Raw genomic sequence first — 6,115 nt, 5'->3', positions numbered from 1 at the left:
TAGAGCTAGAGGTCTGATTTTTGGTATATAGGAATAACTTAGCAATACAATTATTTTGACAAAATGTCATGTGACCTCAATGACCTTTGACCTCAAATATATATATTTGTCCACAACTCAGTAACCACAAGTGCTACACCCTTCATATTTGGTATGATGGGACACCTTATGACACCATATATTGTACCTCATTAATTATTCACATATCTAATTCTGTGCAAGCCAATAGAGCTAGATGTCCGATTTTTGGTATATAGGGATAACTATAGGGTAGAAATCTAAATATGCCCATCTAAATATTAGACATCTACCATCGAGAACAAAAGAAATTTGCTGTAATTTGAATATTTAAGGAGTTTAAGCAATTTCACTATAAATAAAGAACCCCTGCCTCAAACTCCACAAAAGTTGCTAGACATATTTTGCCGTTGTCATGCGATTGCTTCGTTTAATAACCAGTTAATCAAATGCCTAATTGACAGGAGGAAATTCAAGACCATATTTGAATAGTAGTATATATTGTCCTCAAAATTACTCTATCTCGGCCCAAGTACTCATTGCCTTCAGCAATACTGCCTTGTTATTATTATTATTATTTATTATCCAATTATCCCAAATTAGTTCCAATCGTGTTCATTTTCACTGACTCCTTCCCACGTATTAGAAAATCAGAGAAGAAACTTTCATGGCAGATGTGTAATGACACATGGATGTTGTGAAGACAATGAACTCTGATAAATTGTGCAGAAGATGACATGTTGGTCACTGTCAGACAGGGGAGCCTTTAGTATATAACCAGATGTGATTGAACCTCATGGTCATGCCTAAGGGGAGCAGGCACTATTGGTGAAGCGATAGAAGTCAACAACTTTGTAAAGCTGTACTATATCTTTCATCAGGGACAGTTCAAGAATATAATATAATGAGAGTGAACAATTGCCATGCTTTTATAGAGAGTGTTCTCAATCCCCATGCAAATCAAACTTAAATGAATAAAGTGTTTGTGTACAAGTGTGTGAGAAAGGTTATGGCAGTTCTATAGTTATGTGTGTTAAATGATAAACAGTGCATGAAATGTTTTCAAATATAAAAGAGATGAGCTAAGTCGTAAGTGCAAAGTAGACATATACAGTAAGTTATGGAGTTAAATGTTTGTGACTGAACAGTCATAGGGCAGGATACACAGAGGGTGTCTACGCTGTCCAATTGTAAATTTAACTATTAATCATTTAAAGCATTGCTCGAAGGGGGCATATGTTTTCACACTGCACAGAAGAGGTCAATTGATTTCCAAAGAATGTTCACATTGTCAAAAAGGTCCCTGTACAAAATATTAAATGAAGGTGATTCCTAACTCGTATTCTCTCTGCTGTAATTTTCGGTCTGAATACGAGTATCATATGTCTCTTAATAGACAAAAGACAAATTGCTGTAAATTGTGCCAGCAAAGTGGAACATTACAGATGACTGGCAAGTTTTGGCCTAGGTAACTTAAGCAATAGGTGCAAGCAGTATTTTAAATGAAGATTTCTACTTTTGATAGCAGTTCGCCATGTGAGGTTGGATCACAAGATACCCAGACATCTGGTTGTTGTTTGTATTGTTGTTTATACTTGTTAGTCTTGTTTTTGTTGACCAATAAACTTCAACGAACATAACTTTTGTGTTGTTGTTGGTTCAAACGTAATGTGGATGTCATACGGAACGCTACAAGGACACTATCATTATTTTAACCTATGCAACTCTCTGCTAATGTTGTTGTTGTTTGTATTATTGTTTATGTTTATTAGTTGTGTTGTTGTTGTTGTTGTTGACAAATAAAATTCAACGAACATAACTGTTGTGTTGCTGTTGGTTCAAACGTAATGTAGATGTCATAAGAAACGCTACAAGGACACTATCATTATTTGATCTCCCTGTCAACGTACACTTTCTTCATATACTTTTCACTCGATGACTCGTGAATAGAGTGTTGTTATAGAGCTCTGAAATTGGGATGGTGAGCTGGAAGGCGGTTGAGGTTGCATCCCTTGTAAAAGCATATAAAGAGAGTGTACGTGGGCTGGGAGATCAAATAATGATAGTGTCCTTATGACATCCACATTACGTTTGAACCAACAACAACACAACAGTTAAGTTCGTTAAATTTTATTGGTCCACAAAAGCATGACTAATAAGCATAAACAACAATACAAACAACAACAACCAGATGTCTGGGTACCCTGTGGTTTGATAAGTGCCCTAGTGATAGTTTACTGATATTCTAGAAAGCGGACTAAATAAACTTGACTTAATCAATGGAATGTAAATTCACTGCAACATTCATGAAAAGAAATACAATATCTAATTGCAAAGGAACCCTCTTTATCCATTGAGAACCTTGAATAGCTGCCGTAGACATGGTTATATTCTAACATTTTTAGTGTCTGTGGACGAAGTCCACGGGTCTTATGGTTTTGGTTCCGTCCATCCATGCTGATATCTCAGACATACCTGAGCCAATTCCTTTCAAACTTGATACAATGATAATACACTATGTCATACATGTGCACGTCCATTGTTTTATGTGTGGTATGTATAATTAGTGCTCATTTGCATAATTATATTTGAAAAAGAGCTCTGTCTTGAGAGACCGCGCCAAATTTGATGAAACTTTGTGTATAAATGTTGGCCACACTGATCTCTAATAGCACACAATACCATATGTCAGTATGTTGTCAATTAATTGCTAATTTGCATATTTAATGAATTTTCGTTAAATGAATTTAATGAATTTTCATAATTTCGGTAACATATAATCCAATTTGATGAAACTTGGTACGCATGTTCATATACGAATGCTGTAACTATGTGCAAAGCAATTCAGCAAGATCATGACAATTAATTGCTAAATTATGCGTAGAATGACAAAAAGAAGTTAATTTGATGTACATAGAGACTTTTCTCGGCAGCTAGATGGTCTCTTTTTGGGTCCAATATATTCACATAGTTACGGACTGTTTTATCGAAATCACGGCCCCTCCTTTTGTGGAGGGTCCGTGTCGAAATGTTTAGTCACCCAAGGATTAAACACATAACCGTGCAGCCGTGACCCTGCTTCACGTCAATCAGCCATAGTATAAACGTCGAGTATGCAAATATCAGGTAGGATATAGAGTGTCGACAATTGACATCTTTCTCTTTCTCTAGCAACTGACTTTGTTTCAAGCCTTTGGCCACTGAAGACTAATAGATCACATCACTTAAAGCCCCTATAGCTGCAAATGTGTAATAAATCGATCTCAAAATATCCTAAGTTTTCCAAGAGTTTTCTTTGAATAAGACCCAAAAGACCCAAAAAGTGTATAACACTTTTGTAAGTGTCGAAAGTGGCATGTAAATTCAAACATTTTAACATAATTTTAGATTTCCCACCATTCTCAAAAACTAATCATATGACAGAGAAAATAAAGATTACATCGACAAAATGTTGGCCATCGTATGTTGTGCATTCAAGTAAATAGAATCATGCTTGTTTCTGGGATGATCACGATGTGTATGTGCAGGAAATACTGTACTTTTCTGTGGGGCGTCATTTAATGAGTGCGGCACCCGTTTATTATTTAACTTGTTAAAACGTGTAGGTATGGTCCAAATCAGCCAGCAGTGATACTTCTATACACGTCCTTCAGTTAGCACATTTACACGAACCAACTTCGGTATGAACATAAAATCATGAAAATAATGAATAAAATTCGCAGCTATTGGGGCTTTAATCTCAATTCTAATGGCCCACGACGCCGATCTAGACAGGCAACTCATTCCCAAATACATGTAGTATGGTAGCTCAAGACCTACCTATGTTGACTAATTCCTTGACCTTATGCCCTTAGAAAGAACCTGAATTATTAATTGTTAGACACTATCAAGTAGGTTCATGAAAAGTAAAGCAGGCCACAGTTCATATCAGCATCGTATGCACCATTTTCTTTGGTTGGCATGAAGCCACGTTCTAGAAATTGGGCGACTTTAACATTCTTGAGCCTCTTAAGATTCCTACATTTCAATCGGGAACAAATCACTCAAAATTGGCGTCACTTTCATGTTCACGTTTCTTTGTGTTTTTCCTTTCAATGAATTGTTCCTGGCGCAGATGAGGGGCGCCGGGGTAAACGTGTGATATTACAGGTGTTGGTATGTCAGAGGCATTCTCATTTGTTCGAGATCAAAATGGTTTACGGTCTACTTCACTGTTCAATCCGACTAACTATACTTTCAATTTGGCAGAAAATAAGAGAGCGAGTCAAAGCGAGAGAGGATTTCCCATCGGTCTGACGTGTATATTGTTCAAGTTCTGTTGTCAGGGATTAACACACTTACACAGATTCAGGAGCTATTGTTGCCCAGGATTCACATTTCGGACACGCAAAAGTGAATTGATCTTCATCCCCCAAGAGTTCCTGTGTAAAGTTGGTCACAATTAAAGCTACAAGCAACGATGGCGGGGCCCAAGCGGTTGCCATAATTGGAAGTGCTTGCACTGATAATACTCTGTGCAAATTTTGTTTCTTGTAAAGAAGTATTTTTAATATCTCGTCGTTAATATCTCGTCGTTATTATAGTTTTTTTTTTGGTGATATCCAATACGGCATGCCAAACCGTGACCGATCCGTATGCCTTTCGCAAACTTGATAGTACCTGGCACTAAGGATGATATGAACAAAATTTCAGTTCAAATGCTGGGATGGTTCTAGAGAAGAAGATTTTTGAATATTGTTTGCTGGTAATAACAGATATCAACCCCTACCGTAATCTGGCCCTACTACAAAATAATCGCCGGGCAACCCAGATATCAACCTAGCTGGCCCTACTATAAAATCATCGCCGTGCACCCAGTACACTAACATTTAGGTTTCAACTAGTTGTTTTCATAGGTATTGTAATGATCTAATCATCACACATGACAAACTTGAATAACTGATGAATGCACTCGGGACTGTTATTTTTTACTGTAGTGTGATATTGACCGACGATTGCCTAGAATTTTACTGACAATTGCTTAGAGCTTTACCCTTGAATTTAATTGTAACAACTAACAATGAACTGACCGATAATAATCCCTTCTGCACGTGATGCATAGTGAGAATGATCGGTCCCTTGTTTATTTTCGTGATCTTTTGAAGTAACCGTTCATCCTCTTTTAGTGAATGTATTATTCTGACAACTGCTACAGGACGCTCTGTTGATAGATGTACTGACGGGAGCGAACTTCCTGTCTTTCACTTCTGTCGACTGTCTTTTGTAAATTAGAGACGCATACCAAAGTCATCACAATACGCAGATCCTCACTCAATATAAACTGTGCATTTTAGTGTGTTTCATGGAGAACCTGTTGAGACGCCCCCAGATTACGTTCGACCGTGACCCGATGACTATTGTTAGACTAGTGTAAGTGCAGTTCTTGATTAGACTAGAGTGGTTACAAATCTATGGTTGTATAAGAAATTTGATTTTGGAATTTCACCGAAATGTCGATTCACTATGCATTGCGGTCTATGATGAAACTATGAATATTTTTTTTTCAGTACAAAATTAGATAAATCTGTGCATTTATGTATGCTTGATTATTTAGATTATTGTTCTTGATTAGACTAGAGTGGTTACAAGTCTATGGTTGTGTAAGAAATTTGATTTTGGAATTTCACTGAAATGTCAATTTACTATGCAAGGCGGTCTATAATGTGTACGTATTTTGTTGGTGATTTCCTATTCAGGAAATATCACATGGACAATCAAAGTTTTGGCCATAAAATCAGCTTCTGTCAAAAGTGACTCTCCCCCAAGATAGGTTTATAAAAAGTGACCCTCCCCCTTGAACTGTTTTCTAAAAAGTGACCCTCCCTCCCCCTAATTCCCCTGGCCCACCCCTCTTTACGGCCCTGATACGGCTTTTGCTGCCCGAGGTCGTACGGCGGAAGGGTCCGAGCGTGCGACGGCGCATACGCCGTACGACAGAGGGCCGCAAAAGCCGTATCAGGGCAGTAAAGGTTTTATCATATGCCTTATGAAATGGTAAATATGTAGTTTACATAATATTCAACATTGTTTAGGAGATAAAAATGCGTGCGAAATCAAA

The sequence above is a fragment of the Ptychodera flava genome, chromosome 11, assembly GCF_041260155.1.
Source record: "Ptychodera flava strain L36383 chromosome 11, AS_Pfla_20210202, whole genome shotgun sequence".
Classification (NCBI taxonomy): domain Eukaryota; kingdom Metazoa; phylum Hemichordata; class Enteropneusta; family Ptychoderidae; genus Ptychodera; species Ptychodera flava.
The sequence above is the reverse complement of the archived record's forward strand: the minus strand, read 5'-3'. Positions refer to the sequence as shown.